Below are 27,400 nucleotides of genomic sequence, written 5' to 3' on the forward strand. Positions count from 1 at the left end.
TTACAAACAACTATATACCAACAAATTAGGCAATCTGCACAAAATAGATAAATTCCTAGAAACATACTGAATTGGAAAGAATCAGAGAATCTGGATAGACAGATTACAACCAGTGAAATTGAAGCAGTAATCAAAAAATTCCAAACAAACAAAAGTCCTGGTCCAGATGGCTTCACAGTTGTATTTTACCAAACTTTCAAAGAAGAATTAACATTTATCCTTCTCAAACTATTCCCAAAACATTCAAGAGGTGGGAAGGCTCTCAAGCTCATTTTACAAGGCCAGCATCATCCTAATTCCAAAACCAGATAGACACTACAAAGAGAGAAAAGCATAAGCCAATATTGCTGATGAACATAGATGCTAAAATTTCAACAAAATATTGGCAAACAGCCATACATTAAACATACATTTTTAGCAATACATTAAAAAGACCACACACCATGAGCAAGTGAGATTTATTCCAGGGATGCAAGGTTGGTACAATATTCTCAGACCAAAAAAATGTGATACACCACATAAGCAAAATGAAGGCTAAAAACCATACAATCATATCAATAAATGCAAAAAAAGCATTTTATAAAATCCAGCACCCATTTATAATAAAAACTCTTAGCAAAGTGGAATAGAGGGAAGAACATACTTCAACATAATAGAGACCATATATGACAAACCCACAGCCAACACTATACCCACAGCCAACAAAAACTACAAGTGTTCCCTTAAGATCAAGAACAAGACAGGGATGTCCACTTTCCCCATTTATTCAACATAGTACTGCAATTATACAAGAAGAAGAAATAAAAGGCATCCAAATTGGAAAGGAAAAGGTAAAACTGTCATTATTTGCAGATGACATGATACTGTACATAGAGAACCCTTAAGACACCACCAAAAAAACCACTAGAACTGGTAAATGAATTTAGTAATATAGCAAAATACAACATAAATATCCAGAAATCAGATGTATTTTTATGCACCAACAATGAGTTATCAGAAAGAGAAACTAAGAAAAACATCTCATATACAATTGCATCAAAAAATATAAAATACCTAAGAATAAATTTAACCTATGGATACAAAAGACTTGTACTCAGAAAATTATAAGACACTGAAGAAGGAAAAAGAAGGAGACACAAATAAGTAGAAGCATACATATCAGGTCTGTTCAGGAAAAGTACAACAATTGTTAATATAATGAGAACGGTTTGTGTGACATCAGTGTAACCTGGCAGCCAAGGAGAGTGGACTGTAATGCACATGTGCGAACAATGACTTCACTGTACTAGTCAGTGGCAGTGGTAGATGCCAGTGAGTGAGCATGTGTACTGTGTGGCCATCACATTCAAAATGACTGAGCAAGAAAAGCAAAGAATTTGCATCAGATTTTGCATTAAAGCTTGAACATCCTCTGTGGAAACTACTGAGATAATTCAGAAAGCTGCAGCTATGGGCAACTGGTGACTGGCAGCTTCATCACAACAAAACACCCGCCCTTGCATCATGTCTCATGCAGAGTTTTTTTTATGAAACATCATATCACCCATGTGACTCAGTGCTTCCCCGCAACTATAGCCCAGATTTGCTACCCTGTGATTTCTGGCTTTTTTCAAAACTAAAACCACCTTTGAAAGGGAAGAGATTCCAGACTGTCAATGAGATTCAGGAAAATATGACAGAGCACCTGATGGCCATTGAGAGAAATGTGTGCAGTCCCAAGGTGCCTACTTAGAAGGGGACTGGGGCATCATTGTCCTGTGTACAATGTTTCTTGTATCTTGTATCTTCTTCAATAAATGTCTCTATTTTTCATATTACATGGATACTTTCTGGATAGACCTTGTGTACTATATTCATAGATAGGAAAGATTAACATTAAAATATCTGTACTACCCAAAGCAAGCTACAGATTCAATGTAATTCCTATCAAGATACCAGTGGAATATTTCACAGAACTAGAATAAATATTCCAAAAATTTATATGGAACCACAAAAGATTCTAAGTAGCCTCAGCAATCTTGAGAAAGAAAAACAAAGCTGGAGGAATTATGCTACCTGATATCAAACTATACAACAAGGCCATAGTAATCAAAAAGAGCATGGTACTGACATAGAAATAGACACACAGATCAATGGAACAGCATAGAAAGCCCAGAAGTATACCCACACCTTTATGGTCAATTAATATTTGGCAAAAGAGCCAAATGCATAAAATGATGTAAAGATAGTCTATTCAATAAATGGTGTTGGAAAAATGGGACAAATACATGCAAAAAAATGAAACTAGGCCTCCTTCTTACACCATACACAAGAAGCTCAAAATGGATTAAAGACTTAAATGTCAGACTCAAAACCAAAAATGCTATAAGAAAATATAGGTAGTAAAACTCAGATATTTCTCTTAGCAATATTTTTTCTGGCATATGACCTTGGGCAAAGAAAACAAGAGAAAAAATAACAAATGGAAGTACATCAAACTAAAAAGTTTTTACACAGCAAAGGAAACCATCAATGAAATGAAAAGACAGCTCTCTGAATGGGAGAACATATTCACCAATAGTAAATGTGATAAGGGGTTAAAATCTAAATTTATAAAGACCTTCTAAAACTCAACACCAAAAAGCCAAACAATCCAATTAAAAAATGGGCAAAGAACCTAAATAAACACTTCTTCAAAGAGAATATGAAGATGGCCAATAGACATGTGAAAAATGCTCAACATCACTAATCATCAGAGCAATGCAAATTAGAACCACGAGATAAGGCCCCACACGTGTCAGAATGGCTATCATCAATAAATCAGCAAACAAGAGTTGGTGAGGATGTGGAGAAAAGGGAACCCCTGTACACTATTAATGGGAATGCCAATTAGTGCAGCCACTGTAGAAAACAGTGTGGAGTTACCTCCAAAAATTCAAAATGGAACTGCTTTATCACCTGGCAATTCTACTTCTGGAAATGTATCCAAAGAAACCCAAAACACTAATTTGAAAGAATACATGCATCCCTATGTTCATTGCAGCTTTATTTACAATAGCCAAGATTTGGAAGCAGCCAGCGTGCCCATCGGTAGATGAGTGGATTAAAAAGCTGTGGTACGTTTACACAATGGACAATGGAATACTACAGTGGAGGAAGAGGAGGAGGAGGAGGAGGAGAAGAACTTACTTTTTGCAACAACATGGATGGACCTGGAGCATATTATGCTAAGTGAATAAAGCCAGTCAGAGAAAGCCAAATATCATATGATTTTATTTGTATGTGAAATCTAATGAACAAAAGAAACAAGATAAAAACAGAGTCACAGATACAGAGAACAGACTGACAGCTGTCGGAGGGGAGGGGTTGGGAGGCTGAGAGAAAAAAGTGAAGGGATTAAGCAAAAAAAAAAACAAAAAAACACTCATAGACACAGACCACAGTATCGTGATTACCAGAGGGAAAGGGGGTATGGGGAGGTAGAAGAGCATAAAGGGGGGATAAATGGTGATGGAGGGAAACTTGACCTGGTGCAGTGAACACACAATACAATATACAGATGATGATTATAGAATTGTACCCCTGAAATCTACATAATTTTATTAACCAATGTCATCCCAATAAATTCAATAAAATAGCAATAATAATAAAATTAAATTAAAATGCCAAGGCAAATAGTAAAAAAAAAAATTGCTGATTGCTGCGTCGAAGCCCAGAACTTGCAGCTGTAAACTACTCTAAAGACTGAATACACAACTGTCAACTAGACAGACCCAGGGATGGTTCCATGTCCTTGACCTTGGGCCTGACTGTTTCACACAGACCAGGATCCCAGCAGGGGCCCTTGGCAGACATGGCGGCAAAGGGAAGATCCTGCAGCCTGCCCCTGTCTTTTGGGAACCAAGTCTCGTTTCAGTCTCCATACCCACCGCCTTCCTCTTTCACTGCCCCATAAATCTCCCATTTATTAATCCTTTACATGAAGCAGTCGGCACAGGGTCCTGATTTACTCCCTGTTCATAAAATGCTGAGAAATTAAAGGTAGAAATTACCCAAATGGACACCGAGCTTCCACTGGAGAGCCCAGAGCACTTCCTGGCCCTGACCCAGGCCCTCTCTGCCCCTCCCATGTTTGAAGCTCAGGATCTGGTGACGTCATTGCACTGTCCTCCCCCACAACCCAGGAGCAAGGGGCACTTCGGTGGGCTTACACGCCTTTGACCCCTACTCAGCACAAAGCGGGAAAGGAGGTGTCACTGTCTCCCTGAAAACCCATTTCAGGGAGGGCCTCGTAATTCCAGAAAATTTTCCTCTTCTTAAATCCCTTTGGCTACTCATGAGGGTAGGGAGCACAGGGTGGATCAAGTTGAGGACAAAACATTGGGAGCTGATTAGAGCAATGCAAATGCAAAAATATGTAACAAACCCAGAGACATGACCAAGAGGGAAAATGGATACTTTATATTAAATGACTTTACCCACCAGGTGGCTCAGTTGCTGAGGAGCGCACGCAACACCACTTCACCCCAACACCCTCCAGCCACTCAGAACACTATTGGTCTCCAGCAAAGAATGGACCCACCTAACGAAACCCTGGATGGATCTCATGGGCGCTGAGGTTCCCGCATCTCACAGTCTACCCCCAAGCTGGCTGCCAAATCCCAGTCTTCCCCTCAGGTCAGAAAGAGCCACCAGAGGCATCCGGGTGTCATATCAAGAGCAAGGACTATTCTTGTTCAGTACATCAACATATATTTATTTTAACTATGTGCCAGGGACAGCACTGGGTCCCTCATTGGCCAGGTCCCCACTCCTGACGTTCTCACTGTGGTTTTGAAGTTACAAGACTGGAATCAGCGAGTGCAGAGGAGCAGAAGCGCAGGTCACTCAGTTCAGCGGAAGTGGTCGGATTCCAAGGGTAGCTTCCTGGATGAGGTGGCATCAGGGCGGATTGTGAAGGATGTAAGAGTCAACTAGACTAAGGAAATAAGGAAGGGCACTGCAGTCAGAAAACAGCACGAGCCCACATGTGAGTCCCAGGGAAAGGGGGACCAGAAACAGGTTGGCGTTGCCACAGCATAAAATACGAGGCAGCTGGTGGAGAGAAGACGGGGAGTGGCAGCTGGGCCTTGCCTGCTATGCTAATGAGTTTTGACTTTCTCCAAGGGCAATGGTAACTATTAAAGGGTTTCCAACAGGACATGGTCCAATCTGCAGTTTAGAAACAGTGCTCTGCCTGCCATTGGGGAGTGTGGACTGAGGAGGGACAAGAGGGAGGAGGGTGGCATCACAGGTGAAAGAGGAAGGAGGTTTCTGTCCTTGGCAAGGCAGAGGGCTGCTGAGCAAGGAACACTTCTTCGGTTGGAAGTACGAGCTATGTCTGCCCTGAATACGATTCAAGGCCATGAGTGGGGTCTGGTTGGGGAAGGAAGAGTGAGGAGGCAGCTTGGGGGCTCCCCCGGGCATAGAAAGGGCTGCCCTGGAGGGACAGTGACTCAAACTTCAGTCTTTTGAGGCCTGAGGGGTCACTGTGAGCTCCCACACTGACTTGGCCACAGTGGTTGTTTGCAGGCAGCCTCCCTGTCACCCCCAAGACCCCTGACCCCTCCTGCCTCTCCTCCTGCCTCTGCTCAGCCTCCAGCTCCCCTTCCCGCCTGGGTTGGGAAGGAAGCTCACTCGACCACCACCCATTTCCCCCACATGAGAACACAGGCGCAGAGGGGCCGAGCCAAGATGGGCAGCCCACCTGAAACCCAGGGAAAGGCTAGACAGTTGTCCGCACCATCTAATACTCAAATTTCACCTCAATCCTATTCTCAGGGCCCTCCTTGTGTGGGGCATGGGCCTTGCGCCACCCAACACCCCCTTCCTTTGTGCACCAGTGACACTATGTGGGGTCCCCTGCTGTTGGGGTCACACGGATTACTGAGTCTGTTCAGTTCCAATGGACACGTGCCTCAAGGGCAGAGACCTCGTTTCCTTCCCTCCTCAGGCTGATGCTACTCAAAGCCCAGTGGAAGGAACCCTGTGTGAGCTCTGCAGTGTTTCCTTCTCTCAGTGCCCGCTGCCCGAGAAGCTGTGTTTCCCCATCGGTGCAGGACCAACGCTCCTGCACCGTCCAAATTGCTCCCTCCAGCTCCCTGCCGAAGAGGAAGGCTAGCGGCCAAAATGGTACCCTCAGAAATGATGTTCTCACCATTCCACCTCCAAAGAAGGAAATTACCAAGCATGTTTTCAGTGCCTGATGTTTGCCATTATCTCTAATCCTCATCGTCCTCCTGAGTAGTGACTGTTTGCTACCATTTTTTCAGATTAGGAAATTGAGGTTCAGAGAAGGTAAGCCACTTGCCTAAGTCACACAGTTCACAGCCCCAGCCTGGACCACCAAACTCTCCCGCAAAGTCCATCGCAGGCAGGAGAGGCCCAAGCGTGACCTTGGGCTGTGTCAGCTCTCTGGCTTCAGTTTCCTCCTCTGGAGACTGGGACAGCAGGAGGACCTCCCCCCGCAGGGCGGTTCGAGAGAACCGGATGAGACAATCCAACAAGAAGAGGGCACGTAGCACCCTCCCGCACCCAGTGCGGCTCAATGCTATCTAGAGGGCAGGCTGCCGCCCAGCGCTGCCGTGGAATCCACGCCCCTTCCTGGGGGTGGTGGGGAGAGGCACACTCCTGAATGATAAGTGAACCAATAAAACAATCTTTCTGTCTGGGTGGGTATAAATCATAGCAGGAAGCTTTTGGGGTTGGTGTCTTCTGTGGCATTAGAAGTATCATTAATTATGTATTAAATGTTTGAAAGGAAAAGACATCAGTAGCCTATAGGATGCATTTGCATAGTAATAGAGGATTGATTAGATGCAATATCTATACTGAGGGCTACTGGGATTCAGGTCCCCAGGCTTCGCAGTGGTGGTAAATTACAGTCACAAAAATCTCTGCGACAGTAAATATAATAGCGTCACAGTTGCTGAGGGGACTCTTAGCGCCTGCTGATGAGAGCTGGGCAGTCATCCAGCCAGGAGAGGAAAGCAGAGCAGGGCCCCACGTCCCCACAGCCAGGGGTCTGGTTTTCTGGGTAAGTGACCCCACCCCAGCCCAGCCCAGAGCTTAGCCAGAAACCCCTGCCCTCCTCAGTCTGCAGATGATCCAGAGAAAGGCTTGAAGCTTCTTCCCAAAACCTGGGTTTTGCTAAAGTCTCTTCTGTGATTCCCTCTGGGGGTTAGATGCCCAAGTCAAAGAAAACACATGTGTTGCTTCTTAAACTACAGGTTGTGTGTCCCTCTTATGAGGAGATGGGAGGGTCGAGGGAGGGTCGAGGGAGAGCTGCTCCCACTCCCAGTAAGACAAAGGCTCCTGAAACCCGGTAGTTTGGAGCCCGGAAATGCACCCCTAGAGGCTCAGGGACAGGCTCCGGCCTGAGGGTCAGTGACAACAGTAACAGGCGGCATTCACAAGTGCTCTCTTTTCTGCGTGCACTAACTCAACCCAGCTCTATGCAGTAGATACTATCATAATCCCATTGTCGGGTAAGGAAACTGAGGCACGAAGAGACCGCCCCTAGAGAGCAGCACTGCCGACACCCTCACCTCCCCTAAGATGTTACTTAAATGTCACCCTTTTATTAAGATCTTTCCCGACCACTCTATTTAAAACTGCAACCCCACCCCTATCTCGTCACTCCCTGGCCACATTTCCTGCTTTTTTTTAAACCAAATCACGTGTCACCTTTAAATATGCTCTGTCATCTACTAACTTATTTTGTTTATAGTCTAGCTCTCTCCAGGAGAGGGTAAACTCCACGAAGGCAGACATGTCAATCTGTTTGTCTTACATCACCCACTGCTGTGGCTTCAACAGCTAGAACTGGTCTAGCCCATAGCAGGTGCTCAATAAACAGGAGGAGCGGTTGAGTCACCTGCCCAAGCTCACCCAGTCTTTAAATGGCAGAGCCGGGGTTCGAACCCAGGCACTCTGATCCCAGACTCAGTGCTCTGAATCAGCACCCATCCCCCAGGAGGGACCTCCTTCTCTCTGACGAAGATTTATGCAGGTGGTAGAGGGGAACCCAGGCTCACCACTGCTGAATGACCGACCCTTCACGGGCCATGGTGATCTCTGAGCCTCTTCTGTTTCCCGACCTGAGCTGGGAATGCCAGGGCTTCTGAAAACAGGCCCTCTCTGAAGAGCCCCTGTGTTGTGGGATAAGTGTTTATGTCCTCCCCAAGTCACATGTTGAAGCTCCATCTCCCAGTGTGGTTCCATCTGGAAGCAATCAAGGTTAAATGGAGTTAGTAGTTAAGGGTGAGGCCCTGATCTGATAGGACTATCAACTTGTAAGAAAAAACACCTGAGGGCTCTCCCCACAACTACAACCCCCCCCACCCTCACCAGAGCACTTCACCATGAGCACTTCACCATGAGCACCTCACCATGAGCACCTCACCATGAGCACCTAGGAGGAAAGGCCAGGTGAGCACAGTGAGGAGGCAGCTGTCTGAAAGCCAGGCAGAGTCCTCATCAGAAACCAAATTGGCAATAACCTTGTCCTTGGACTTCCAGCCTCCAAAATAACGAGGATACAAATTTCTGTTGGCTAAGTCCACGGCATTGTATTATGGAAGCCCTAGTGGACTAATACATTCTGTCATTGCTGAGTGCTGAGACCCCTCTCACCTGCTTGAAAGTGCTGATGTTTGCCCACTGCCTACAGGGTGAGGGCCAGACTCCAGCACCGGTTTCAGTTGCAGATTAATTAACTGACTACCCATGGCTGAATCAGACCCTATGTATGGGCCTTCCCAGACTTGCTTGTTCCCACCTGCCTCCCAGGCTGTCAGCTTCTTTCTCTTTGGACAACCAGGCCACCGCCACTGCATGGTCTCATCTAACGTGACCGGCTGGCTCAGCCTCCCCTGGGGTGCTATCTAGGGGGCAGGCTGCCGCCCAGCGCAACCTCCCCTGCACAACCCTCCCCTCCCCTCTGGCACAACCTCCCCTGCACCCACCACAGAAGCCATAGCAGCTCCAGTACCCAGGTTCCACCCGCTGGACCTGCCATGGCGGGTCTCACCACCTCGGGACTCAGCTGAAGTGCCATGCCAACAGGGCAGAAGTTTGGCTTCTCCAGCGGCTGCCCAGAGGGACCAAGTGATATGAACCAGGAGTGCAAGGGAGTTAACACCCATGGGGAAAACTTGGACCAATGAGAGAACAAGATGCTGGCAGGTGAACTCCCTCCCTCAACCCTCAATGTTTGTTCTGAGCCACAGTGGCTGCACTCAGCTTACCTACAGGCACCCTCATGACTGAGCAAACAGAGTTCTTCCCTCACATAGCTGTGGCAGCCGGGCACTTGCTTTTCCTCCTTCTTGCCCCACTGCCTGGTCCTCCCACTCTCCTTGCCCTGAGACTGCACCCCTACCCGGAGTAAAGCACTAGCACGAGTTTTGCCACCAGCCCTGTATCCCGGGAACCTCAAGTCTGCTCAGCTGTGGATGGCCCTCGGTGCCCAGCAGGGCCTTACTCGGGGTAAACACACACAAGGTGTGATGAATTACTTGACTTTGAAAGAGAAATGAGGGATTTCCAGCCAAGATGGAGGCATAGGCCGACACACTGTGCCTCCTTGCACAACCAAAAGCAGGGCAACAACAAATTTAAAAACAAAAAACAACCAGAACTGCCAGAAAATTGAACTGTATGGAAGTCTGGCAAGCAAGGAGTTAAAGAAGAAACATTCATCCAGACCAGTACGGGGGGCGGAGATGGGCAGCCAGATGGGAGAGGAGGACTCATGGCAAGGTGGGGGCTGGAGGATCTGGTGGTCCCACATTTGTATGCAGATAAACTGGGAGGAACCACTGGGGAGCAAGGCAGACTGAGCAACCCAGGGTCCCAGCATGGGGAAATAAAGCCTCAAAACCTCTGACTGAAAAAACCTGTGGGGATTGTGGCATCAGGAGAAACTCCCAGCCTCACAGGAGAGTTAGTTGGAGAGACCCACAGGGTCCTAGAATGTACACAAACCCACCCACACAGGAATCAGCACTAGAAGGGCTCAATTTGCTTGTGGGAAGTGGGGAAGTGACTGAAATCTGGCAGAGAGCGGAGCAAGTGGCACTGTTCCCTCTCGAACCCCTCCCCCAGATATAGCTCCACCAGGTAGTGACATGGGTTGCCCCGCCTAACACCTAAGGCTCCTCCCCTTACTACATAACAGGCGCAGCAAGACAAAAAAAAGGCCCAAATGAAAAAACAGATCAAAGCTCTAGAAAAAAATACAACTAAGCAATGAATACAACCCAACCTATCAGCTGCAGAGTTCAAAACACTGGTAATCAAGATGCTCACAGAATTGGCTGAGCATGGTCACAAAGTAGAGAAAAACATGAAGGCTATAAACAGTGAAATAAAGGAAAATGTACAAGGAACTAGCAGTGACAGGAAGGCAACCAGGACTCAAATCAATGGTTTGGAGCAGAAGGAAGAAAGAAACATTCAAGCAGAACAAAATGAAGAAATAAGAATTCAAAAAAAAAAAAAAAGGAGGAGAGTCTGAGGAACCTCCAGGACACCTTTAAATGTTCCAACATCCAAATTATAGAAGAGCCAGAAAGAGAAGAGAAAGGGTGAGAAATTGAAAACTTGTTTGAAAAAATAATGAAGGAGAACTTCCCCAATCTAGCAAAGGAAATAAACTTCTAGGAAGTCCAGGAAGTTCAGAGTCCCAAAGAAATTGAATCCAAGGAAGCATACACCAAGGCAAATCATAATTACATTACCCAAGATTAAAGATTAGGAGAGAATTCTAGAAGCAGCAAGAGAAAAGGAGACAGTTACCAACAAAGAAGTTCCTATTAGGCTATCAACTGAGTTCTCAAAAGAAACCTCATAGGCAAGAAGGGGCTAGAAAGATGTATTCAAAGTCTTAAAAGGCAAGGGCCTACATCCACGATTACTCTATCTAGCAAAGCTTTCATTTAGAATGGAAGGGCAGATAAAGTGCTACCCAGATAAGGTCAAGTTAAAGGAGTTCATCAAGCCCTTATATATGAAATGTTAGAGGGACTTATCTAAGAAAAAGAAGATAAAAATATGAACAGTAAAATGGCAACAAACTCACAACTATTAACAACCAAACCTAAAAAACAAAAAACAAAAACANTAGAAAGATGTATTCAAAGTCTTAAAAGGCAAGGGCCTACATCCACGATTACTCTATCTAGCAAAGCTTTCATTTAGAATGGAAGGGCAGATAAAGTGCTACCCAGATAAGGTCAAGTTAAAGGAGTTCATCAACACCAAGCCCTTATATATGAAATGTTAGAGGGACTTATCTAAGAAAAAGAAGATAAAAAATATGAACAGTAAAATGGCAACAAACTCACAACTATTAACAACCAAACCTAAAAAACAAAAAACAAAAACAAAAACTGAACTAAGCAAATAACTGGAACTGGAACGGATTCACAGAAATGGAGATCACATAGAGAGTCATCAGCGGGGAAGTGGGAAGGGGATACAGGGGGGAAAGGTACAGGGAATAAGTAGCATAAATGGTAGGTAGAAAATAGACAGGAGGAAGTTAAGAATAGTACAGGAAATATAGAAGCCGAGGAACTTACATGTATGACCCATAGACAGCAACTAAAGGGAGAGAATACAGGTAGGAAGGGGTGTGCAGGGTGGAGGGGAATAAAGGGGGGGGATGGGACAACTGTAATAGCATAATCAATAAAATATATTTTAAAAAAAGAAAAGGAGGCCCTGGCTGGTGTAGCTCAGTGGATTGAGCGCGGGCCTGCGAACAAGAGGATCGAGGTTCGATTCCCAGTCAGGGCACATGCCTGGGTTGCAGGCCGGTTCCCTGCAGGCCAACTCCCAGCAGGGGACGCACGAAAGGCAACCATACATTGATGTTTCTCTCCCTCTCTCCTTCCCCTCTAAAGATAAATAAATAAAATCTTTAAAAAAAAAAAAAGAAAGAAAAGGAAACGAGATTCTACTGACCCTTTGATGAGGAGAGAGTTGGGGCCTGAATCCCTGGAGACCCAAGGACATTCCTGCTTCCCGCACTGTACACGCTTTCAGCCATGGGAAGACAACCCAAGTTCTCTGGGGACTTGCCTTCCTGCAAGGCACTGAAGGGATTCGGCCCTGTTGCCAGTCCGAGGAGTGTCAGATGAACAATTTGTGCTAGGGTATAAAGACATACTATGGAACCTCTGTTTTCTAATGGAGCCACGGGGCTGGCAATGCTAACACTTACTGAGCCTTTGCTATGTCTCAGGCACTAGGCTGAGCCCTTTACTTACATTGTACATTTAATCTCCACAACACCCTGTGTACTATTATTCGTGCTGAGTACTATTATTATTCCCCTTTTACAGATGAGAAAGTGGGTGCTCAGACAGGCTAGGTAACCTGCCAGAAACCAAGGAGCCAGGACCCGAATCCATACCTAAAGCGGGAATGTTGAGCACAGTGACAACCCACAGGGAAGCTATTTGGGCATACCGCCCTCCTAGGGAAGACTCTGGGGTTGGCATTTCCTGTGCTATTAGAAATATAGTTGATCATGTACTAGGTATTTGAAAGGAAAAGACATTCCGTGCCTCTTTGTTTCCTGTAAGGACAGCTGTGGCCTCAAGGTCCCTACCCAACCAGGGATAGGTACAGAGGTGTTGAAACACCCAAGGTCGGCCTTCCTTTTCATGCCCTGGGGTAACTCGGTGGGTGCCGGGGAAGCAAGCCACAGGGCGCACGCTGGACTGTACCTACCCCTGGCTGTGGCATGGCAGAGTTGACTCTGGTCGGGAGCAAAACCAGTAGAATAAGAAAATCTCCCCTCAGCTGATTCACCCAGGATCCTAAGGCCTCCATCCATGGAACTACCCAACAGAGGAGAAAACAGGCTTCTGGGGCTTTCATCCTCCCCTAGCCCCCCAATTCTTGGAGGAAGTTTTGGACCAGAAAGAGTAAAACAAAACGCAGCAATTTTTTGATACAATGATCTTCAAGACAGCAACTACATTTTACCTTGAAAACTGCAGAACTGAAAGCAGAATCCACGTAGACAATGAAAATGATTATGCATGTGATATGCAAACGCAAATGCAAATGGGCAGGGGCCTCAGCCCAGCATGCCTCTAGGGAAGCAGAGGAACAGGGACAGATAGCAATTAGGGCTCCAGGAACCCGGAGTCAGGGACTGGGTGAGTGTTCTGGGTGGGAGCACCTCAATGAGGACCCCAGGTCCAGGGCTCTTTGCACACCTCCCTACCCGTGGAGCATTCTGGTCACATCAGTCCTGCACTATATACACACACATGTACATACTCACACACAAATGTCACCACATGGACACACACATTGAAGCACACACTCACAGAAACACACACTAACGCTAATGCTGTCATGGACACGGCGACTCACAAACACAAAACTACCATTTCAACAAAGACAGACTCACATACCTACCTACACCACCACTCAAAAACAAACGCATAGGTGAGAGCAGACACATACAAACGCACACAGGAACACGCCAACACAGATGACAAAAGAGACCCACCTGGAAACGAACAGACACTACATGCACATCCAAACCAACCCAGTGGAGCCAGTCAGATAAGCCTTATCTGGAGAAGAAAGAAATCTGGATGTACTGAAGACCTACTTCGTGCCAAGCATGATGCCAGAACTTTAAATCCTCACTTAAACTTCACAAAGCAACATCGAGAAGTGGAATGAGTACCCCAATATTTACTGACAAAAATAAGGAGGCTCAAAGGGGAACTGCCCAGACTTACGCACAACGGGAAAGAAAGAACCCCAGCTTGGTATGAAGCTGACACCGCAACATTCCCCTCGCCCGGCGGAGCCTTCCCGGTGTGTAACAGGACACGGAAATTACTGCCAATTACTTTTCCACCTCACGGTCCTCCCCAGCCAGTTGTTGACCCCACCTGGCTTCCTCGGAGACACTCGCTCTCTTCCCTCTCCTGCCTTTTCCTCACGTCAGCTGGGAGGTGCTCTGCAATGCAACTCCACCTTAATTCTGACCTATGTATAATACAGTTTGGAAATCTACTGGGGAAGGAAGAAAATCATTTGTTTAAACCCAAACAGGATACAAGGCTGGATTCTCAGTTACCACCTGTCTCTGAGTGAAGGTTCACACTAGAAGGACAACTCTCCCCTCAAAGTATACAAATGTAAATGCCACCCTGCGCAGCCCCTTCACACACACACACACACACACACACACACACACAGAAATGTACTCAGCACAAAGAATGCATACCGTAGTCACAGGGAAGTAAAGTGCAGTGTAGGGAATGCAGTCAATAAAACTGCAATAACTCCATGGTGTCACATGGGTGCTAGACTTACCAGGAGGATCACTTCATAAATTACATAAATGCCCAATCACTACATGGTACACCTGAAACTAATATAATATTGTATGTCATGTAATTGAAAAATAAATTTTAAAAAAAGGATGAATAAGATTTCTTGCTTCCTGTCATTAAGTCACTATGTCCCCTTGGGGCAAGTCACCCACTGTTCCAGGGTCCCAGTTTCCTCCTTTGCCTGTGAGTTCCCTCTCCCACCTTCCATCTCCCCAACAGCGTAAGAGCCTGGGGGCTCACAGTTGCCCTGCGGTGTCCCCCGGAACTGTCCCCTGGCCTTGGAGACTTACTGCTAATATTGGGATCTGATGGGGATCTAAGGCCCGGTCCTCACCCAGGAAGGACAAGGTCAGCCACCGCCCCAGAGTCAGGACTCAGCCGTCACTCGCCAGCCTCTGGCCTGCTGACCTGAGACACCATGTCCCCCTGGTAACCTTGAGAGGTTCCGAGGGGAAGTAAGCTGGGAACAGGGGAACCTTAAAATACAATAAGGCCATGAATCTTAAAGCCGGTTGGAGGAATTGCAAAATGCCCCATTGTTGGTTTTGAGTATATTTTAGGGCCTCAGACTCTCTTTCCAAATTAATATTCATGGAGACTGGCATGCCATTTATTTGCATGTGTAGATTATTGCTCATCCGCTGCAGGATACAAAAGTTTTAGGGTGTTTTTATTTATTGTATTTATTTTAAGCTTAGATGATAAACCAGGCAGGTCAGGCAGGGGAAGGGCAACTTCCAAGGGCAGGAGTGGGTTTTACATAATGTTCACAGTGAGGAGACGTGGGTCCTAGATACAAAGGAGGAAGTCACCCCCACCCTGACCCACAGAATCAATTCCAGGACAGCCCTTCCAAGGTCATCCCACTGTACACCCACATCAGGAAGCCTCACCACCTCATGTCACCCCACACAAGCCTCTGGAAAACCAAGCCCACCACTGTCACCGAAGGTCACCATTGAGAGGCACGCATCAGGTATGAAGTGTTACTTTGGGCCAGTCACTGAGCCCCTGTTTCTGAGGATAATCACTTGCTTTGCAAAGTTGTTGGAAAATACACACTAGAGAGTTATGGAGGTAGCCCTGGCCGGTGTGGCTCAGTGGACTGAGGGCCGGCCTGCGAACCAAAGGGTCACCAGCTCGATTCCCAGTCAGGGCACATGCCTGGATTGCAGGCCAGGTCCCCGATGGGGGGCACATGAGAGGCAACCACACACTGATGTCTCTCTCCCTCCCTTTCTCCCTCCCTTCGCCTCTCTCTAAAAATAAATAAATGAAAATCTTTAAAAAGAGAAAGAGCGTTATGGAGAGGGAAAGAAGTGACAGTCACACAACATTAATAAGTGCATTTAATACCCCTTTACCTTCTTCTACACCCCCCCTTCCCTTCTGGTAATCACCACACTGCTATCTGTGTCTGTGAGTCTACCCATTTATTTAGCGGTGCTTCCGTTTCAGTGACTAAGCAGTGACACTCGGTCTCCAGGCCCAGCTTGGTTTTCGGGGATCTGCTGCTTCACCGGAATTTAATGGAGCTCCTTTAATGGTTGTGGGCTAATGAGGAAAAAGCGATCACTTAATGCACAAATGGGCTGTGTCGAGTCCCAGCCGAATGACCCCTCCACAGGTTGTAGGAACACGGTGGAGAAAAGTCGTCTCGTTGAGAAAGGTGGTGGGGGGGTTGCGTCACCACAGGGCCTATGGTGGAGGAAGCAGCCAAAACCACAATTACATCTCAAGGAGTGATTTAGTCTTAGTGGAGCAATAGCATCTATCACGTTAAATTAGTATTGTTAATCAAAATGCCATTGGCTTTGCATTTTAATTTATAAACTTGTGTGGGATTTAAGGTTGTGTAAGAGTTTCAAGCATATAAGGCTTGTGCCTAGTTTCATGTGTATATATATTTAAATACAGAGTGGGTCAAAAATAGGTTTATGGTTGTGAGTACAAATAACACAGAGTTTATCCTTGTATTATTATGTATTAATTATTGTATTATTCTCCATGTGAACAACTGTAAACCTCCTTTTCCCCACCCTGTATTACTGTATTAATAACTCGAGATAATATTGGAGATCCATGGGGAGGTTTCCCTCCCAAAGTGGGACCATCTCCGCGGTCTTGGGTTTTAAAAACATTGACCTAAAAATGAGCGCAAAGGCCAACCTGGGGCATAGCGAGAAGCCCTAAAATTCCAACTTTTTGTTTGTTTTCTTTTACAGTGGATGGGGAGAGGGGAGGTTTAGCTGAGAAGAAACTGCAATGGAATAGGGCAAAGGTTAAGCCACCTGCCCAAGGTCACTCACAGGTTAACCGCCCCACCCAGCATTCCTGCCTTAGATAGCAGAAGGGTCTCCGGAAACTTGGGTGACTTCCTTCCACCTTTACTCTTGAAACACCTATTCCTCCTTGACTAAGATATAGAAACTAATTTTTTTTTAATGGCTTCCTCCACATCCCAGCTTCTCTCCTTCCCTACCAGAGTCAAAGCTGCATACAAGTCCTGGAGACGGCGGGTTCCTCCTCCCAGCTCCAGGCAGAGGTCCCCAGAGGCTCCTAGCTCTGCCTGCTCTGGGAATGGCCAGAATAAAAGTTTCTGTCCACAGTGCAGGGACCATGGCATAGCATAAAGAATGCTCTGACCACAGATCTCCACGGAGCCCACCTCCTTCCCAACTCTGACGCCAGTACCACTGATGGGGAGACACTGAGTCCAGCTCTGTGCAGGGTCCTGGGGAGGAGGAATGACCCGGTTTCAAGAAACAGGTCATTAGATAGGTGAGACTTAACACAGGCCAGGCCAAGCCTACAGGAAGGGAAACCAGTCAACAAGTCATGAAGGGCTCAGCTGTGCAGTGGAGAAAGGAGCGCTGCAGGGACTCCTTGGAGTCCCTCAGAGGAGAGGTAAACCAAGGAGGGATGGCAAAGATGGAAGCCCCCTAGAGTGCAGGGGACCAGAGCTGAGCTGCGAAGGTAGAAGGTCAATTGGCACCTGGCTGAGTGAAAGGAAGTGGCTATTTCAGCCAGCAGCAACAGCTGTGCGAGGGGGTGGCTCTACAGTAAATAGGCTGAAGATGAGGAGCCCTCACCTCCAGCCAAGCTTTCCTCCTCTCCACTGCTGCCTTCTTCCTGATCCTCAGACTCAGCAGGCAAGTTCTCACTCCAGGGCCTTTGCACTTACTCTTCCCTCTGCTCGGTGCTCTCTGCCCCCAGATACCCACCTGGCATCCTTCCTCTCAGTTTCTGCGCAGACGTCACCATCAGAGAAGCCTTCCCTGTGTAAAATAGTGTGAAATCGGCAGCATCCAATCTCCATACACACCCCTTTACCTTGCTATTTTTATCCATTGTAACCTCACAAAGTATATTCTATACTGTTTGGGGTTTGTTGTTTGTATGTTTGTTTGTTTGTTTGTTTTTACCATCTGTCTCTCATCATTTCAATGCTAGGACTTGAAGCTAAGGACTTGTCATATTGAGTATGTGGCCAGTGTTCAATATTTATAGAACAAATGAGTGAACGAAGGGAAGAAGAACGCCACAGAGGATGGAAGCATGCCATTCATAGCTTCTGGTAGACACCTCCAACAGACCACCTTCCAGTTGGTGAGTCAGCAGTATCTTCCTTCCACAGCAGCAATACCTGAGACACAGAACAGGAGTGGTGGCAGGTTGAGGGTGGATGAGTATGGATGGTCAGATGAAGGGAAAGGAAGGGCAGAGGAGTTCAGGAAACCTGGCTCAGACCCAGCTTGCTTCCACCAGCAGAATGTTTTATGCTCTAAAAGGAATCTCTGGCCCAGGCTTGAGGGTGACAGTCAAGGTAAAAAGGTAAGTGATCAATAGGAGCTGCAACCTCACAGGAGGGGGAGGTCCTCAGGAAAGGTTTACAGTAACTATCAGGATTTTAAAAGCCCCCAAACACACTGTCAGGACAAAAGGAGATCTGATGCTACTCAGAGAGAGGAGCAGGAGGAGGCAGGGAGACATGGCCAATGCGAATAAAGAGACTGGAGAACAGGGCACCCACAGGGTTGGGAGAATCTCAAGATGTATGAAACAGAACACAGAGTAAAGAACTTGACCTTGCCCCTCACTCTGCCTTCCGCTGGCTGAGTGAGTGGGAAAGCCACTTAACCTCTCCCAGCCTCCACTTCCTTATCTGTAAAATGACGACAATAATCCTGACCTCACAGGGTTATTCCAAGGCTGAGTCAAAATAGTTCCTTAAAAATCACCTAAAATAGTGCCCCACATAGAGCAAGTATTCATCAAATTTAGTTCTTTCTACAATATGAGGTTAAAGAAAAAAAGGTGAAGATGAACTGACTTTTCACGTAAATAATTTTACTTTCCCCTATTTCTGTGATTTATGAATTCAATAAATACTCATCGAAGGGCCATGTGCTTGCTGGCCACAATGTTGGTTCAAAGGAAGATCTACCCATCTCATATCCGACTTCTGTGGTCTTACATCCAGCTGGGAAGACAAAGAACATTCCAAGAAAACACCGAACAATGACACCAGCAGCACGTCATTAAGAACCGGATGTGCGGTGTAGGTGATATCTGCTCCAGAAGTTCAGGGAAGGAAAGGTCAGTGCTTCAAGATCTCTGTGGGCCCCAGTGGTCAGGGAAGGTCTAATGCAGATGCAGCTCTAACCTTGGCCTTGGAAGAAAGAGTGGTTTGGGTTGAACACAGAGAAGGGCAGAACCTGAAGCAGAACTGGCAGTGGTGGTGAGTCCCAGTAGGTGAGGACTGGAAGACAGGGTACAGGCTGGTTGTGGAGGCTTTCAAAGTCTATTTGAGGAGTTTGGGCTTCATCCAATGAGTGGTATGAAAGAGACTGTAAGGTAATGAATGGATAAAAATGATGTTTTAGGATGACTTGAAGGAGAGAGATGGGAGGTTGGAAAATGACACCCCGAGCAATAGAATGTGTCTGCAGCCATGGATTCCAGCCAGGCTCACTGCCACCCCTGCACCAGCAATTACAGACCATGCTATTTGCCGAGCTCCTTGGACTGTGCCTGGAGACGCACACACCCACGACTCCCATGCACTGCCCTGAGGACGGGAGATCAGAGCAAGAGGCTAGACAAAGCAGATGTCTCATGGCAGAAAGGAGGGCTTATATTCAAGAAACATAATGAAGACCCCAAAAAGTTGGTGCTTGAAGACTGGAAATAGAGGAAGGGGGCAGGCATCAAAAGTAGTGCTAAGGTTTCAAACCCAGCATCTGGGAAGGTGGTGCTGCCAATGACAAAAATGAAGAATCCAGAAGGCAGATGGCTTAAGAGATGGGAAGATGTTAGATTTCAATGTACACATATGGATTTTATAAGGCAGCCAGACATCCAAATAATAATAAAATAATAATATCTGGTAGGCAACTGAAATGTAGTATGAGAGGTGGAACCTAATGGCCATCCAGAAGTGGAAACATAAATCCAAAACTGGCGAGGAAGCCGCTGTGGCCTGCCTCCCAGCACCACAGCTGGTCATATTAGGACTGACCACCAAAGTCACTGTGACTGTAGAGATGAAGTCTCCTCTTGGCCTACTGGTCCCATTTACCACGGACAAAAGAAAAGCAAGAGGAAGCAAGATGGGCAGTAGGACCTCAGAGCCCATCCATACCTAAATATTGGTGTTCCAGGATGTCGGTGAACCATCTCCTCCAGGAAGTCTTCCCGAACTACTGTGCTTCCCACTGATGTCACGCTCCCACCCTAGTTGGTCTGCAAGTCATAATTATTTACTCTCTGGTTCTGTTCTCTGATTATTTGACAGTCTACATGGTCTAGACCTCAACATATTATAATTCTTGGATGTCAGAGATCAAATCTTCAAATAATCTTCTACTTCTCTTATACCAATCAAGTGTAATTATTGGGTTAATTCAGATTTATCTTCCCATCAAAGTCCCATTAAACTCAGGCATAAAAAAATGAAATACTTTGCCCAGAGTCACAGGACTAAAAAGGAGTAGAGAGAATTCAAACCCAGGTCTTGAACTCTATAGCAAGCACTGTTGGCTGCTTCTTTCTCCCTTCCAAAAGCCTTCTAATGTTGTTCTCTCTGAGGCAGAACACACACATCAAGATTATTCAGGGCCAGTTTTGATGGTCTCCTTCCCTTGCCTGTCATTGTTTAATGCAAAGACATGTGATTCACAATTCCAGCCAATGAGAAAAGGTAAAGTCTGCGAGGTTTCTGGGAAAAGTTCCGTTCCTGACTTTCTGCCTCTCCACATCACCGTAAGGGCGCAGAACCTAGCACAACTGCAGCCATCTTGTGACCTTGAGAACAAAAAAGATGAAAAAATCTAGATCTTCCATGGTGCTGTTAAATCAGTGAAAGAACCAAGCTTAGGGCAGACATGGCCCAGACCTCTTGTGATAGGAGATACTAAGTTCCTTATTGTTTCAGCCAGGTGAGTTCACGTTTTCTGCTCCTGGCACCCTGACTGATACTGACTCCAGTCAAGAGCTCTTATCACTATAGATACCAGAGCCAAGCATTATGGGAAATATATAATAGGGAAAAGTCCTGGTCCCTGTCCTCATTGTGCCTATTCCAAGATTAGACATTCAATAGCTATTCAATCTATATTTGATTAGCTGACTCTTCCCCTGCTCACAGTTACAGGGGACATCTCTCTGAAGGCATATCTCTTCCCTGTACTGAACCTCACCAAGTTTCAGCCTAATACTCTGACTGTGGTCTCAACATCATTGGCCAGGTCTTTTCCCACTACCTCCCCGCACTTCTGAAGATCAAGCTAAAAGCAAGGTGCTTAGCTTGGCCCAGAGAGACCATCATCTAACTCCGCATTCCTAAATATTTGTTCTTTGAAATGCCTTTCTCAATTAGATCTCATCCAAATGTTTGAGAGTCAGGCTGAATTCCAACTTCCTGCTCCAGAACAGACATGTTGAGCCTGCATAATTACTGCGGCCAGCTTTATTTGCTATAAAAACATGGATTTTTTTTTGCTCCTTCTCAACTGTAAAATAATCAATAAATAAAATCCAGATGAAAAATGCTAGCATTTAGGAGAACAACGTTTTTACAGTTCTTTTCTTTGGGGTCTAATTAACACATTGGGAATAAAGGGTGCTGTTACATTCACCCAGTCAGCTAAGTTGGAACACAAACTCTCCTTTCCTCCTACTGAGATACAGCTGAAAGTCAGGAATATAGGTGAAACCAACAGGGCTTCAAACCCAGGTGACGCGCTCAACAAACCAATCTGTAAACCTGTGATGTGGATGGACTTTCTCCAACCTCCTTCTATTCACAATGGCTGTTCAATTTCCTTCTCTTTCCGCTAAGAACACATTGCATAGTTACTGTCAAATGAAACACTGGTAGTCCCCTTAGCAGGAGAAGCAATCTCTCCGACTTTATTTTAAATGAAGAAGACATCCCTTTTCGCACAATGTCCACCCAGGCCATGCATGTTTCATGAGGGGCTCTTGGAGTGGATGACATCTTTTCAATTATAACACTGCCATAATAAACCCCCACAGAGCCACGGGGCATGGAGTCCACATCCAACACAGGGCACCTATTTATTCCCTAATTATATTGCAATATATTCTCTCTGTGTGTGCTGATGAAGATAAAATATTCTTTTAATTCTATGGCCTCCTGGGGATGAGGGGGAGGGGATTATACATAGGCAAGTTCTGGGAGTTTCTGGAGCAAAATTACAGCCTTTGTTCCAGGCTCCCCCATGGGATAAATCTCAAGAAAATAACTCACTTTTCCTTGTTCCACCACAGTGGTTCTCTAAGTGTGTCCCTAGACCAAGAGTCTCAGAACCACCTGGGGACTTATTGAGACAAGCAAATTACTGGGCCCACTTTAGAGCCACTGAATCAGAAACCTTGAGGGTGGATCCCAGCAAACTGTGTTTTAACAAGCCTTCTACACTGAAGTCTGAGAACTACTGGTCTATAGAACAGACAGAAAACATCATTTTCAGATGAATAAGCGATCAGGGATCCCTGGACTCTATAGGGGATGGGCTCCGCTTCCTGCATAGCTGTCCCAATCTGCAGAGTCGGGGCTCCATTTACTCATCTGTACAATGGGACTACAGAATTTGCCAATAGCTGTGAATGCTGGGATTTACTAGGCATATGGTTACCTGGTACCAGTCTCTATGGATACCTAGCAAGAACACAGTTGCCAATACTCCCCAGCTCCTTCCTGCCATGCCCTGACTGGCGACTGCAGGAGCTCTGCAGAGAGCTCTCCACTGCCATATCTGAGTCCATCAATGCAGCTGCCTCTGGGTTACCCTTGGCAACCAGGAGCTGGGGTCATGGAAGCCCACGGAATCTCCAAATCTCTGAATCTCATAGCCAACAACTTCAAATCTTTTTACCGCAGAGCTTTGAACTACTTGAGGGGAAGCTTAGGATGCTCTGCATTATATTGTTCCACTTCAGCACTTCTTCAAATATTTTTTGTGAATTTGCTTCCACTCTGCAACTAGACTTTACGCCTGTGGAGGACTGAAGCCTAGAATGTCAGCAGCATCATGAGGCGCGGGACTCCGCCTGTCCAGGCCCCTGCGGTGTCCCAAGACCAGTGACTGGTACAAAGTAGGAGCACAAGAATTATCTGTTGACTAAATATTCCTATTGTAGTAAATGCCCTGGCCATGGTGGATCCAACTGTAGGTCCAAAACACTCAAGTATTTAAATTCTAAAAGTTATGGTTGGGAAAAGGCAAAGAAACTACAGCTGGCCCTTAAACGACACAGGTTTGAACTGCGTGGGTCCACTTACACTCAGATTTTTTTGACCAGTATACGGTCTGCCTGCCGTATCCACAACTTTGGCATCCGTGGACCCGACCAACTGTGGACAGAAAGCAGCATTTTCTACCCGCGGCTGGGGATCTGCAGATGCAGAGGGATGACTGGGTACACCGCTCTGCACCATTTTATATGAGGGACTTGAACTTCCACAAATTTGGAAGAGCTGACGTTTGGGGGAGCCCAAAGGTACAGGCAGATTTTTTATTGGAAGGTGGCATTCCTAATTGCTGCCCCTTCCCCAGTTGTTTGGGGGCCAACTGTATTTGAAGCTCTGGGAAGATGAGGAAGGGGAAAAGGAGAAGCGAAGCCTGACTATCTCCCAGCCATCAGCCACAACCCCTGGCTCGTGGAATGCTGATTCCCAAGCAATGGCTCACCCTGCACGTGGAACTAGAAGACCTCCGGGGCCAGGTTTTGAGCTTGAGTTCAGAGGAGCTAGGTCTCCTAGGCATCCCCAGGCATCTCACTCACAGGCCCTGACCCTGCTTCCTTTGACCATCCACTTGTTGGTGAGCTTTCCTGCCTCTCTCTTTAGTGCACAGTCTCATACTCCGTATCACTCCTCCCCCAACTGGAAATCTGCCCAGGCTTACTTCCAAGCCCCCCCTTCTCCCGGGACTATCCCTAATCCTGCCCCCTCCAAAATCAATGTCACATGAGAAGCCCATACTGGTTTCTTTGGTCTCAAAACAATGGCGGCTCTTTCCCTGGGGACAGGACTTCACCATGGGGGAGGGGGCAGCAGTCTAAAGACTCCCTTTACCCCTACACTTAAGTTCCAGCAGAGGTTAGGTGCTCAACAAACTGTCACCTAAGTGATTTATCCTGGGAAATGACAACACAGGACCTAATGAGGATGCAGAGATCAGTCTTCTGACTGTAACCTCACACACGCACAGTCCCCAAGGACTTGATACTGCCTGACTGGGAACACTTGTCCTGTGCTAAGAATGTGATGAGGGCAGGTAGAGTGTTAGAAAAAGGAATCTAGGTGAATCTCCTGAACTAGGAATCAGGAGATCTGCCTGGTTTATAGATCCCTCCCACCCTTAACTAACTCTAAAGGAGTCCTTCCACTTCTCTGGGACTTGGTTTGCTGATCTGTGAGATGGGAGGAAGGGGTGGAGACTGCAGGGGTGGACCTTGAATTTCTAGCGGCTTAAACAATCGTGAGCAACGGAGAGACCTGGTGCGTGATATGTACCAGGGAAAAATCCACCGAACAAGCTGAGGATGGAGGGCTCCCGGGTGGTCAGTTCAGCGTCCTGGGGTGTGGGAGACAACCTGCAGGGAAGGACAGCTGACGGATGCTCTCCGCAAAGCCCTCAGCTTTCGCCCCAGTAAACCTGCTCTAATCCTTTCAATAGAATCTATTCAACAGCACTTCTACAAAGAAGGATTCGACGCTGGGTCCCCGCTGGCTCCGAGGAAGCCTCATCGCACCGGGCGGAGAATCCGGCCTCCTGGACACCAAGAGCAAGAGGACCCGCGCCCCCTCCAGGCTCCGACAGCCCAGGACACTCTCTGCATACAGCCTCCTGGTTCCGGCATTTAACCCCTATTTTCCAGGCAGAGCGTGGGAGGAACGCTGATGCCCGGGCACGAGTCCCCTTGCCAGAGAGAGCTGAGATGACCGGGAGCCCGAACTACCCAAAGCCTTCCTCCAGCCGGCCGTGACCGTGCTCTCTGCCTTCCCTCGGGGACGTGGGAGATACTGAAGCCGAGTCACTTTGAAATATTTTTCTAGAGAACATGACCACGCAGGAGGCAGTCAGACTAGCCTAGCAGCGCGCGCTAGCGGGGACAGACCCCGAGAAGAGGCTACCGCAGGAAGGAGCCGGGAGTCCAGGGCTGAGAGAAAACGGCAAAGGCTCAGGAGCCCGGGAACTGTCCAACCGAGGCTGCGCGAGCCCTGGCTCTGGTGAAGGCTTCGCCCCACGCACGGACCTTGACGTCCGCAAGGAACGATCTTGCATATTTTAAATCGTACTTTTTTCTAACAAATTAAGAAAATAAACCAAGTCTAGGAGGAAGGTGGATGCGCTCCACGGCTCCAGAGGGGCTGCAACTCCCACCCACTCCCCACCCCTCCGCCCCAACGCTCCCGCACATGGAGGTGCAAGAAGTTGGGAACTTTCGGACCGCGCTCCAGGCGCGCACTGGGAGTGACTCGCTCCTCTGAACTTGAGGAGCAGGGGGTCGCAGCCGATGGCACGAGGGACATATGGGGTGTCAACTCAAAAGGGCGTTCTGGACTTCCCTGAAGAGAGTCGGGGCAACAGGAAAAGAACGAAATGAAAGGGGTATATGTTTCATTTAGCACCTCCAAAAAGCAAAAGCGCGCTTGGCACCAGCTTGGGCTGGGCGGCTGCGAGGTGCACCACTGGCCGGGTTGGGGACCTGGCTGCGCCCCGCAGGCTCTGTGCCTGGACCCCGCCAGGGAGGGCGCCGGTTGCACTGCGCTCAGCGGGTGGTCCGGGGGGCGGCTCCGAAATGGGAGTCCCCGGACTCGGAGGGGTGGGTGGGCGCCCTCCCCGGGACAACCGCGCTGCGCAGCTGAGCTCCGGTCTTCCCCCGCCGCAGGCGCCGCGTCCGGACTGCGGCCGAAAGGCAGGCGCGTGCTTACTCCAGGGCCACCCTGCAAATATCCTGCCCGGACCCCCTGGCATTCTCCAAACCCGGCATTCACCACCTCTCCGCTCCAAGCTCGGCTTCCGCGGCCCAGATCCAGGCAGGGCAACGGGGATCCACGGAGCCGGTGGAAAGTTAGTCGCGAGGCTCAAAGCCCCCTCACCGACTCCGGCCCCCCTGTATCTCCCGAGGCTCGAAGCTCCACGTCCTCTGAGTCCCCGCCCAACCACCTACCTGCCTCCTCGGCCCGTCCAGGGTTCTGCGGGCCAGTCGCTCAGTCCTGTCCTCCGGAGCCCGAGCCACGCCAGAGCCTGGCCAGAAGCCGGAGCTGCCAGCAGCGCAGAGCCCGGTGGTGGGCGGCGGGCAGCGGGCACCGCGAGCGAGTGCGCGAGCAGGCGGGCTGCAGGAGCTGCGCTGCTGCCGCCGAGCCCGCCCCCACCCGCTCCGTCCCTCGGTCCCTCCCTCTCTCCTTCGCTACCAGCAGCCCTCCTCCCTGCTTGCGCCTCCCTCCCTCCATTCTCTCCCACTCTCCTTTTCTTTCTCTCTCTCTCTCTCTCTCTCCCTCCCTCCCTCCGGTCCATTCAGACCCTTCTCGCTTGCTCTCTCTTTTTCCTATCTTTTAGTCTCTTTCTCCAATTTCCCTTGGGTTCTTTTTTTCTCTGATACAACCTTTTTCAGCATTTCTTCTCACCCCTCCCCACTTGGGTTCTTTTGCGCGTTTCTCTCGATCCCTCTTTGCTTTCTCCTCTATTCCTCTTTGCTGTTTTCTCCTCCTTTTAACCTTTTCAAGTCTCTCCTCTTCTTTCTTATCTCTACTTCTCTACTCCCTCCAAGTGGGTCGGAATGGCCTTCGAACCACCTCTTTCTAGGTGTTCAGAATGGGGGATCCCCCGGGGGTTGAGCGAGGCCCGGGGACCCTCCAGTCCTTGTAGTCACAGGCTGAGGACAGAGAGGGGTGTGCCAGGGCTGGAGGCTGGGACCTGAGACCAGGGTTGGAAAACATCTGGGCGGTAAAAGGGCAAGCAGGCAAAGAACCCAGAATGTCAGGCCCCTAGGCACGCCAGGCTGAGCCGAGTCTGGGAAGATGAGGAAATTTAGGTCCAGAAAAGAGAGGACACGGGACTACCTTGCCTAAGTCAACTCCAGAGGCAGGGCCTAGTCCACCACTGTTCCTGGCATCCAGGACAGGGTTCCTCCGCTGACCCCCCGGACTGCCAGGGTGCCAGAGCTAGATCCAGTCCTTCCAGCCTCTCTACCTGCGGCAAGCCCCAGCCCTCAGCCCCCAACCCCCAAACCCCAGAGCCACAGGGAGTAAGTACCTTGGGCCACCTCACTGCCACAGGACCCTCCTGCGGAGCCCAGCCTGGGCAAAGGGGAGAACCCGGCTCTGATGTGCCTCAGGGAGCACTTTTCCCCACCTGGACCCCTCCGCGAGAAACGTGGGACTTACCATCTTGCTCCTGCATGTCAGGGATGGAAGAACGGTAGCAGGGTGCTTTGCTTGTGTGGTTCATCTCCTTTTCTCCTTGAACTAC

At 48.0% G+C, this 27,400-nt stretch overlaps 1 protein-coding gene across 11 annotated transcripts in view; it reads right to left on the reverse strand.

Moving 5' to 3' along the window:
* MEGF11 (multiple EGF like domains 11) overlaps nucleotides 1–26,256 on the reverse strand; it is a 354,305-nt gene extending 328,049 nt beyond the window's left edge. For all 11 annotated transcript variants that reach the window (XM_037054176.1, XM_037054171.1, XM_037054172.1 and 8 more), the window contains exon 1: nucleotides 26,100–26,256. The gene's annotated coding sequence lies outside the window, so the exon portion shown is untranslated. The remainder of the gene's footprint in view (nucleotides 1–26,099) is intronic.
* Nucleotides 26,257–27,400: the final 1,144 nt, after the last annotated feature.

Source organism: Sturnira hondurensis, unplaced genomic scaffold (genome assembly GCF_014824575.4).
Source record: "Sturnira hondurensis isolate 20B ecotype Veracruz unplaced genomic scaffold, ASM1482457v3 Scaffold0008196, whole genome shotgun sequence".
In the NCBI taxonomy this organism is placed as follows: Eukaryota; Metazoa; Chordata; class Mammalia; order Chiroptera; family Phyllostomidae; genus Sturnira; species Sturnira hondurensis.